This window comes from Nomascus leucogenys, unplaced genomic scaffold (genome assembly GCF_006542625.1).
Source record: "Nomascus leucogenys isolate Asia unplaced genomic scaffold, Asia_NLE_v1 001592F_30745_qpd_obj, whole genome shotgun sequence".
Taxonomy (NCBI): domain Eukaryota; kingdom Metazoa; phylum Chordata; class Mammalia; order Primates; family Hylobatidae; genus Nomascus; species Nomascus leucogenys.
Genome location: NW_022096525.1, coordinates 2,646 through 14,826, shown reverse-complemented (window position 1 = coordinate 14,826; position 12,181 = coordinate 2,646). Strand labels below are relative to the sequence as shown.

At 36.2% G+C, this 12,181-nt stretch overlaps 1 pseudogene; it reads right to left on the bottom strand.

The window, feature by feature from the left end:
* Positions 1-2,916: 2,916 nt before the first annotated feature.
* LOC115833973 lies at positions 2,917-3,857 on the bottom strand (annotated as a pseudogene).
* Positions 3,858-12,181: the final 8,324 nt, after the last annotated feature.

The window sequence follows — 12,181 nt, the reverse complement described above, 5'->3', positions numbered from 1 at the left end:
ATAGATTTTCTGGAAGAAGAGTGGGACAAAATTATAACTGACCAGAAAAAAATGGCATGTCAAACGCATTCTTTCTTTGTCAAGTTTCCTATAGTGAAGTTTCACAAATCCCTGACCACATCTCATATGGAAGAGCACTTTGCTGCTTACATCTCACCTTCTAAGATGAGCAGGGGAAAGTAGTTGTTTAAGTAGCGGCAATGTATTTGCTGTGGGGAGAGAAGTATGACTAAAGGAACTTTTATGCCAGGAATGAAGTTTGGTGCTGAGGTCTCAGTGTTTGAAGCTCATCCAGTTTGAGACAAATCTCAATTTTCTTTGCGCATCTATATATATTGAATTTTTTGCACTATGGGAAGTGTTTTTACATCTCTCTACATTTACTCCTGGTTTCATTTATTAGACCATAATTAGAAATCAACTTCTAAAATCATGTAAACTCAATGGAGGTAAATGGAGAACAGAAAAATCTAGTCAATTAAAAAATAAAAAGTGAAGAAATAAATTAAATGACTCTACAGAACCACACTTCAGACAGCTTTGATTAGGCCAACAACTCTTGGAGTTTAAGACATAGCATCTTGAAATTAGACTCAATAGTCCCTTAAAGTGTTTGCTAGGTATGTCTTTAACAATGAACCTTGGGCACTCAGTGTTAGGCTTTTCTGTGACTATGATAATCAAAGATTAAAGAGCATGCTCAGATAAGTGATTGTCAGTAGACAATATGAGGCAGGGAAAGAGAGGACTCTATCAATGGATGGATTAGAATGGGAACTGGAATACTCTTTTACTCAAATTTTCTTAGGTTGGTGATTATATCACCTATCTGTATTTTTTTCTTTAGGGTTAATTTCCTAGGTTGCTTTCCTAAGGCTTAGAACAGATGGCTTTATTTTACAGCATATGCAAACTTTAATATAATGGAAACCATGACATTTATTTGGTTATAATTCTGGTAATGTATATATTAAGATGCTGAACAGGCACACAAAATTCATAGCCTGATAAAGAACAACTATACTATATTCTCAACCTCAATCAGCCAATCATCGACTATTGACTAAAACAAAATATGAACAACCCAACTTAAGAGATTTGGTCTTATTACAAGGACTGAGAAGGACAGGTTTATAATGTTCCGAGAGCCAATAAATAAAGAACATTATTACTATATTTTGTTTAACCTTTATTCATTATTAGATCTCTCCAGTAATCATTAAACACATTCATAAATTGAATTGGCTGTACTTCATCACAAGAAACACATTTAAGATTATGTCTTTTTAACTATGCTAACTTCCTTAACTTTTACAGCAATTTTAAACAAGTGAGGCAATTTACAGTTGGTACAGGCTCATATAAACCCATAGAAACTACTGGGTCAGTATAGTAAGCTGCATATTCATTTCTTTGTCGTTGATAAATTATCTATCCACCTATATTGCCATATGTATATATATGTATCCACCCATCCATCAACTTATTAATCTATCTGCCCATATACTCACCTATTGGCTATTTTATCTATTTGACTCCTTAAAATCTATCCATTAGTCATCTAAATATCCATCTGTATTTATTTATACTCAGGCTAAGGAAATATTACTCAGAATATTATGTAAATTTTGACAATTCTAGGAATTGGCTAATTATTAGTGATTACAATAGTTCAGTTTTATACATTAACATTTCTTTCACATGTAGCTCTCAGAATGACAATGACCAAATTGCTCTTGGAGATAATCTGGCCCTAGTTCAATAGAGAGGGAAAGGAAGAGAGAGGGAGTGAAAGAGAGAGAGAGCATCTTTTATGCCAGATTCTTTCATTGAGTAGCTTACTTGGGAAAGTAACATCATTCCCTGGTTCTCAATTTCATCATCTGTAAAATAAGTAGATTTGACTGGATGATTTGTATTTTCTAAACCTCCACTTATTAGATATATATGTTGAGGAACCTGTTTAATGAAGTCCTTACATCAAATACTGTGTTTAACCATAGGGAGAATGGCTCAGATCCTTTAAACCCCACTATTTACAATGTGGCTTTGAATTTAAAAAATGGTACAGTAAACATCATGACACCAAACAATTTGTTACTGCTTAGGAAATAAAATCTATATTTGTGAGTGAATGATGTAGATTTTGTCTCTACTTAGCATGATTTTGAAACCTAGTGTATCATTGGGTCTTACTTTTATCTTTTGTAGACAGGGCTGTGAATGAGATTTTTGTATAGTACTCTAGGTTCCTTTTAATGATAGATAGATAGATAGATAGATAGATAGATAGATAGATAGATATGATAGATAGACATAGATATAGATATGACTATAAGAATTTGCATGGAGTTTCCTATACTGTTTTAAAACTATGGAGTCCACTCTAGGGAACGTAGGGACTAAAGTAAGATACATTCCTAATATTTTTACTTACCAAAAACCCTCTATTGCCTTCTGAATTTTGAGCTACAAAAAACCCACATTCATTAGCATCTTGTCAGCAATAAACATTCTATTGCTACTTTAGCGTATAGGGTACTATACTAGGTGCTGGTGCTTTTATACTTGTCTTTTTTCTTAGAGACTATTGCTAGAGATAGGGAGGAAATCTACTCTTTCTTAAAACGTGAAAGTCTCAAAGGAAATTATATTCCAATAGATCTAAAAAAATAAATATTTGATATTGTTGGTCCTTTCACATAAACATTAAGTATACATTTTATCATGCTCTACAGTAAATGTCATGTTGTGTAAGAAACAATTAATATGACTAGAACTTCATGACAGCTGAGGCTGGTTACAGAAACAGTTCTACCACGAACTAATTGATTTCTTGCAATAGCATCAATATGTTGACCAATTGAATGAGGGGGATAAATGCTGAAGAAGTATTTTATTTTCCTATGAGGAAAATTAAGAAGTATGATCAGTCTTCCTAGATTAAAGATATGGCTGCTTAGTTCCTCATTGAATACTTGACATCTTTATTCCTAAGTGTATAGATCACTGGATTCAAGAGGGGAGTGAATATGGTATAAAACACTGAGAGTACTTTGTCTATTGGGAAATCTGTGAAAGGCCACACATAGATGAAAATGCATGGGCCAAAGAAAAGGGTCACAACAGTAAAGTGGGCACTGCACGTGGAGAGGGCTTTGGAGGATCCAGCAGAGGAATGCTGCCGAACGGTGACCAGGATGATAGTGTAGGAGATCACCAAGACGATGAAGCACACCAGGGCAATCATGCCACTGGTTGAGATCATGAACACCCCCAGAATATATGTGTCGACACAAGCGAGTTTAATCCCAAAGGGAGGTCACAAAAGAAACTGTCTACTTCATTGGGTCCACAGAAGGGCAGATTCACTGTAAATGTTAACTGACTCAGAGCATGGAAGATGCCGACAATCCAGGAAAGTATCACAAGCCCACACACATTCTCCGGCTCATGATTGTTAGGTAACGTAGAGGCTTACAGATAGCCACATACCTATCAAGGACATGGAGATCAGCAGTACAATCTCAGCACCCCCTAAGAGATGCAGGAAGAATATCTGGGTCATGCAGCCTTCAAAAGTGATGGCTTTGTGTTCACTAAGGAAGTCTGTAATCATTTGGGGGTGGCAAATGAGGCCAGGGACATGTCAATGAAGGAGAGATTGCCCAGCAGAAAGTACATGGGGGAATGAAGGTGTGGCTCTGATGCGATGGTGACCACAATAAGAAGGTTCCCCAGCACAGTGGCTGCATAGACTATGGAGAAAAGCAGGAAGTAGAAAATCTGGAGTTCGAAAGAACTGGACAGACCCCGTAGTATGAATTCGTTACCACAGACTGATTGCTCCAGGCCATTTGCTCTGATTTCTGGAAGGAGTCTAGCATTTCTATTTGGGAGGAGAACTACGAAAAAATACAGCAATCAAACTCAAAGTGGGATTTTTGCATGGACTAATTTAGTGGCAGCCCACCATCAGATAGTTCCCTATTGTCTCTTTTCCGGACTCACAGTGGCCAAATATTTTTCCCAATGGCCTTTTTAGGTATTTCAAATGATTCAATTAAATATCTTTTTTTTATGACTTAGCATTTGTTTTACAAGTAAAATACAAATATTCATAAAATAAATAAAAATTAACGGTTTCAAATATTTACTCTCAGTTTGTGAAATAGTTTTAAACTTCACAGCTTGCTGACAGCAGGCTTTTGTAAGAAAAGTGAGTGAAAACCTTTTTCAAACATCATGAAGGGTGAAAGATGGATGAGGAATATTTGAGGATCAAAGCTTATTATTAGTGGGAACACAATAGTGGGAAGGGTGTGGGCACTGGTCTCTTGCAGTGGCTAAGAAAAAGGAATCAAACAGGGGAGGAAAATGACTAAGAGATACATCATCTGTTTCAATTTTCTGATGGAGATTGTCTAGAATAAAAGTGAAATGGCCGGTGCGGTGGCTCATACTCGTAATCCCCAGCACTTTGGGAGGCCGAGGCATGCAGATTACGAGGTCAGTAGTTCGAGACAAGCCTGACCAACATGGTGAAACCCCATCTCTACTAAAAGTACAAAAATTAGCCGGGTATGGTGGCATGCACCTGTAATCCCAGCTACTCAGGAGGCTGAGGCAGGAGAATCGCTTGAACCCGGGAGGCAGAGGTTGCAGTGAGCTGAGATCGTGCCACCGCACTCCAGCCTGGGCGACAGAGTGAGACTCCGCCTCAAAAAAAAAAAAAAAGTGAAATCACCTCTAATTATTTGTTTTTTATTTTAGTTATACAGATATTATGAATGACGCTTGATGTATGTCACCAATGCCATACATTTTTCAGAGGCTAATGAACATGTTCTGGTTAAAGGCTGAAGTACTCATACATTTCTAAGTATATTTAAATAGAAAGACTGTTAAATACCATGCTGCCAGAAGCCAGGCATTTTTTAAATGCTAGAAATTATTGATTTCACAGAAGCTGTTTGAAACAAAAACACTCTTCCTGTTTCCAGAGTTTACATGGAGCAACTGTTGAGACAAGTTTACATCAGACAGAAGATAGTAATGAATTTAGAAGTTATGTAATATAATGCACCTCAAAAGTTGTAACTTGGCTGATTAAGGAAATCTCTGTCTCACTGAGATCTGAGTTTTACAAAGTGCACTGAAAGCCAATTGAAATGATGTGTACTCAAAATTCATGACAAAACCTTTTCATCTTTCTACTAATCCAAGCATTTGTTTTTCTTTTCTTCTCAAACCTCTGTTGTAACTAGATATTCTAAACAAATTGTTCTAAGACCAAACTCAATTTACTCATTCAACTACCTACTGTTCCTTGGCTTTCTATTAAAAATTGTGTGGCCTTGAAAAACAAAAAAAAAACCTTCACATTGTTCTTCTAGCTTTACCCATCCCAGAAACTTTTAATTTCTTTTGCACTCACCTACCTGATATTTAAATAGAAGTCTCTAGCACAGCTCTCATTTAAATTGGTGTACCAGAAATAACAGTGACCTGAAAGTCAGAAAATGGGAATTGAAATCTTGTCCTAGGAGTGTGGGATCGAGTAATTTACTGAGTCAACCGATGCTTCCAAGTCTTCATATGTAAAATAGGGGCGTTGATCTAGATAATTTTAAGATCCTTTCCACACATGTAATATAACACTCAACCAACTCCTGAAAGCAAGGACAACTGCTTCACAGTGAAGTTAGGTGAATCGCTTGCCTAATTTCTGGGGAAAGGAGGCTCACAGTCCTTGAGACCTTTGCATTTATGACAGCTGTATTGATATGAAATAATTTTGTGAATTACATGGCAAGAAAAAGACCAGCTGCTGCTTGGGGAATAAAGAGATATTCAAGTTGCAGTGGGAGTTATTAAAACTTTCAAGTTGGTTTGGCCATATTTAAAGGTGAATTACAGAATGCATGATTGCTCGTAAATGTACAGGGCATGGATGTGATTGGCTGGGAAAATATAAAGAATAACGCGTATCTTGGACCAAAGCAAAGACAAGACAAATAGTATCTATTATTTGACTTGTGAGACTACAAGTGTTATCTCTCAGTTCCTCCATTAATTAATGAGTATAAGGCCTGTGTATCCCCATTTGGAAAAAAACTGATACAGAAAATAATAAAATGAATGTTCAAGAATTTAAATTTTGTACTATTCACTTGAGTCATTATGGAGTAATGGAAGAAAAAGTGAAAAGTGAAAAAATTCTGGTTTATAAATTCTAACTATATAAGGACATGAAGTAATCATCAAAATGTTAATATCTCCTAAAAATCTGAATAACAATCAATAAAATTTAAATGCCACCCATACTTAAATATTTCTCTATTAACAAGAAAGTTTTGAATATTTATATTTCACAGAGCTTGTATTCATAAGGTGAAAAGAAATAACTTGATGAAACTGCATTATATGCCTCTAGTAATACTATATAAAAAGAACATTGAATCTCAGATTTGGAGGCCTGAGTTTACATCACAGTACAAGACTTTATTATATTATACTGAGTACATCACCACATTATCATAAATCTCAATTTCCTCATTTGCACTGAGAGATTAAAAAAAAGCATTGATATATCAATACATAAAAAACTATTAAATTAGAGAATAAAAAGACCAAGAACCCTGCATAAAATGGGAAAAAAGTGCAAATAGCTGTTATCTATACAAAAGATGCTCAAACTCTTTTTATATGAACGTATGTTGAAATTCATTGAGATACCACTTATCAAATATCATATGGTAAATGTTTCTATCAGGCAGCAAAATTCTAGCATCTTGAACACCTGTTCTAGATGATACTATGGTGAGGTAATGCCAGAAGGAATATAAAATAATATATTTATAATATTATGTATTCCAGAAGGAATATAAAATAATATAAAATTAATAAAATCCCATGGAGGAACATTAAATATATTAAATATACACATATATATTTAAATAGGTATATGTGTATATATATGTGTGTGTGTATGTATATGTACATATATGTATATGTACATATACATACACACACACATATATTTATATGAATATACATACACACACATATATATTAATTCATTTACCTCTAAGGAGAGGGAGATGATAGGGGACAACAGGAATGACATGTTGGAATGTCAGGGATAAAATCAAAACATCTCTGATTTTATCTACATTGTTAGTTTTGACTTAGGTTAAGAAATAGAGTTCAACTTAGAAAGCAGAGCTACCATGCACTGTGGGATAAGGCATTTACCATAGGAATTAGACCTTAAACAATTGTGGAAGGACTTAGGAAAGCAAAGACGTGAAACAGAGAGCTGCAGAATCAGAGGCAGCAATAGCCAGTCAGTCGAGAAACCAAGCCCATCTAGCCAATGAAGTAGAGGTCATGAAAGGAGCAAATTTCGCTCGTAGAAACATTTTTGTTCAGTTGCTACTTCTGAGGATCTGCAGGCAGGCAGCCTGAGGCTTCTGTTGATCCTCCAATTCAGAAGTTGGGAGAAAGGTGGACACAGAGTGAAGTGGCTGAGAGCAAAACAAGCTAGAAGCTGTTGGCGCCTCTGCATCTGTATAGCCACAAAGATCAGAGAGTAATGGCTGGTGCTTTAGGCTGCTTTTCAAATTCCAAACAAATTTATGTTTAGACAACTCCAATACAGAAAGACGTGGAGAAAAGAATTCTGAGAACTGTAGTTCTCAGCTTAACCACTTTGACAATAGAAAGATGTAACGTGCCACTCTCCAGTCTATAGGAAAGACTCATGACTTGCATTATTTACCTGGGAGCTCCGCTGGTACTGGAACTTTCAGAAAGGCTTTCCTAACATATCTTGTGCCTCACCTGGAGTGTATAAAATGGCTAGGGTCTGGCTGGTACTCCATATTTACATATAATATCTCATCATTCTGTATTTCTCCCGTGTGTGTGTGTGTGTGCACGTGTGCCTGTCTCTCAATGTTTCTTTGTATTTATTCTATTTATCCTAAGACCCTGATGAGTTAAAAAATAAAATATATAAACAGTGCTGGAGTCACATATTGACTTTTTTTTTTTTTTTTTTTTTTTTTTGAGAGGAGTCCGCTCTGTCACCCAGGCTGGAGTGCGGTGGCGCGATCGGTCACTGCAAGTTCGCTCCGTTCCGCATTCTCCTCCTCAGCCTCTCAGTACTGGGACTACAGCGCCCGCCACCACGCCCAGCTAATTTTTTTATTTTTAGTAGAGAGGGTTCACCTGGTCTCATCTCCTGACCTCTGATCCGCCCGCCTCGGCTCCCAAAGTGCTGGATTACAAGCGTGAGCTACCGCGCCCGGCCTGACTTTTAAAACTTCTGCTCATGTGTGGCATATGATACTTCTAGTCACATTACATTGAACAAAGTAAGTCATGTATCCAAGGCTCTGGTAGATAAAATGAGGGTTATACTCCTTCCACAGCATGTGAAGGTTGCTGAAGGGATGAGCCATATACAAAAAGGTAATCAGTTTTGATTTTCTAAAATTCAGTCGGCTGGGCGTGGTGGCTCACTGTTCATCCCAGCACTTTGCGAGGTGGAGGTGGGCTGATCACTTGATTTCAGGAGTTCGAAACCAGCCTCGCCAACACGGTGAAACCCTGCTCTACTAAAAATATAATTAGCAGGGCATGGTGGCACATGCCTGTAATCTCAGCTACTCTGGAGGCTGAGACAGGAGAATTGCTTGAACCAGGTGGCGGAGGTTTCAGTGAGCCAAGATTGCACCATTGCACTCCAGGCTGGGTGACAAGAGTGAAACTGTCTGAAAAAAAAAATCAGTCTACTACATAGACTGCACAGAAGAATAATCATATTATTAGTATTCAATAAATAAAAATATTCATAATGACAGTTACTTGGATGTCTCACTTAATTACAATCACATTCACATTTCTGGTAACTTAGTCAAAATTATCTCCTTATATCCATTTCATTTAATGATTTGTATTAAATTTCTCCCTTCTCCAAACTATCTAAATAAATGCTTACATAATACTGCTTTCAAATAATCATAATTCTGCCCCTGACATTAAAATGACCCGTTATCTTTTATATGAAGTTAAATTTTTAGAAAAACATTCTTGTTCTTCTAAACTGCTAACTAAATATCCCATTTCATGGCAATTAAGTTTGCACTGTTTTCCCTCCACGTGCATTTTTTTTCTTCTGCCAATCAACATTTTAGTTTTCATTCTAAGTCGAGTTCATGACATGTCTCCTGCAAGAACACTTGCTTGATTGATTCTGCACATTACCAGTTTTCTTTTTTTTAACTAAAGTCTAGTTCATCCATGGTCTCTGAGAATTGACTGAACACGAGGTTTATTTGGTGGTATTTTTCACCAATTGTTTTATTTATAGGTGTTTAATATTTCCAAATAACTCTGAATTACTTGAAGCAGAGGTGAATGTTTGGATTTTGTTCTCCGTTGCTTCTAATATAGCATTAGAGGACCAAGATGCTTATTAAAATTAGTTGATTTGATGTTTCCTGCGGCTTTTTGAAATTAGGACTTTCCAACTTCTAGCCCCTGAGTCTCTCAGGTCCAGGTGAAAACAATCTTTGTAAATTCCCATAAGATTCTTGAAATATCTTTCCTTTGTGAACTCAATAATGCATCTTTGTTGTTTAATAAATCCCATTGCAAGATGATTTCTTGTTCAATTCCCATGTCCCTACAGCATCCATTTTATCCACAGCTGGTACACGTCTAATGATTCAACTAGGTCATTTATTTATATTTTAAATTGCCTTCTATGCTCTGTCAGAAGCCTACTTAACACTGAATAAAGCCCTGGTTCTGCTATAGATCTGGTAAGTAAAGTGTTTCACAAATGAGTTCTACTGAAATATTTTAAATATTTGCCCTTCCCACTCCCATTTCCTAATCCCTATTCCATGCAGCTTAGGTCAATACAACAGTTTACATATGTTGACATTTACAGAAGAAGAATTCAAACAGAGGTGAAATGAAAGAGATCTTTGAGCACTTTCCCATGAAAATGTTGTTATATATCCTTTATGATATAAAATTTTAAATCATAGAATTATGAATATTTGTAAGGAACACATTCATATTTTAATTAAAAAGAAAGGACCAGAAGAAGTTAAATGCCTTTCCTTTGTCTATATGACTGTATTGTAATAAATTGGTCTTCTTTCTCTGGATGATATCAGCAAAACTAACTTTCTATGTATTTCTTTTGAGTTTCAAACAGGAAACTTTATCTGGGAATACTTTAACAGTTCATCTCTGGAAATGTACAAGAGCTCTACAACTGTCCATCGAAACTTCACTATAATGTGCTTAAGAGCCCTTATATGTGATATAATTTTTATATGTTTTCGTCAGTAAGGATATCTTTATGGACAAATTCCAGATGACTAAACATGTATGTGTATGTGTGTTTCCACATTGTCAGCATAAAGTAAATTCTTACTGTTATGGTTAGACTTACACAGATGAATAGATGGACAAATAGGTAGGTAGGTCTGTTCAGAATGATATTATCTTGGTTGGATTGCCGTTTAGTATCAGAAAAGAACGTGTTCTTTTCAATACCTATGATTAAGGAACATTTTGCTATAAGCTCTAATATTTCATAATTTCCATTCAAAACAATATACCAAATGAGAAGGATGGAAAGGAGAGTCAAGACAAGTTTTATAGAGAAGATAAAATTTCTGAAAGTAGGCAATTGGAAATGAATCTTTTGCTTCCATTGAATCTGACTTTCTTTTTTTTTTTTTTTTTTCGTGATACAGGCTTCTGCCTATGATCAAGACAATGGATGTGGCCAATAAGTCTACCATGTCTGAATTTGTTTTGCTGGGCTCTCTAATTCCTGGGAACTACAGATGTTTTTCTTTATGGTGTTTTCATTGCTTTACGTGGCAACAATGGTGGGTAACAGCCTCATAGTCATCACAGTTATAGTGGACCCTCACCTACACTCCCCTATGTATTTCCTGCTTACCAATCTTTCAATCATTGATATGTCTCTTGCTTCTTTTGCCACCCAAAGATGATTACAGATTACCTAACAGGTCACGAAACCATCTCTTTTGATGGCTGCCTTACCCAGATATTCTTTCTCCACCTTTTCACTGGAACTGAGATCATCTTACTCATGGCCATGTCCTTGATAGGTATATTGCAATATGCAAGCCCCTGCGCTATGCTTCAGTCATTAGTCCCCAGGTGTGTGTTGCTCTCGTGGTGGCTTCCTGGATTGTGGGAATCATGCATTCAATGAGTCAGGTCATATTTGCCCTCACATTACCATTCTGTGGTCCCAATAAGGTAGACAGCTTTTTCTGTGACCTTCTGTGGTGTTCCAGTTGGCTTGTGTGGATACTTATGTTCTGAGCCTCTTTATGATCTCAACAAGTGGCATAATTGCGTTGTCCTGCTTTATTGTTTTATTGAATTCATATGTTATTGTCCTGGTTACTGTGAAGCATCATTCTTCCAGATCATCTAAGGCCCTTTCTACTTGTACAGCTCATTTCATTGTTGTCTTCTTGTTCTTTGGGCCATGCATCTTCATCTACATGTGGCCACTAAGCAGCTTTCTACAGACAAGATTCTGTCTGTGTTTTTATACCATCTTTACTCCATTCTGAACCCAGTAATCTATACTTTGAGGAATCAAGAAGTAAAGATAGCCATGAGGAAACTGAAAAATAGGTTTCTAAATTTTAATAAGGTAATGCCTTCATAGTTTTTTGTGACACAGAACATTAGTCACAATGCTGTGTTAGGCTCTTCTTCTAGAGGGTTCTTATCAAATTGTAATTGCCAAGAATTTGTGAGGGCTCAAGTTCAGTGCATTTTGAAACTATTCTCATGAATGTGAATTTGTTCAAAATACATTTGAAATATCAGAAAATCAAGTTAATGAAAACAATTTATTCTAGAAACAAAGACTATAAAAATGTCAGAGTACAGTTCCAGTTAGACATTCAATATCAATAATCAATTCATTGAAAAGAGGACCAAGAATGAGGAGAAATATAATATAAGAATTAGGAATTATACAATTACACAGTTACAACTGAGTCACTTAGTGAATGCTTCTAAAGTATACACTAGCGAGATTCCTATAATCCTTAGAACTCCATACTGCTATAGGATCTTAGCCTACAGAGAAGCAATGATT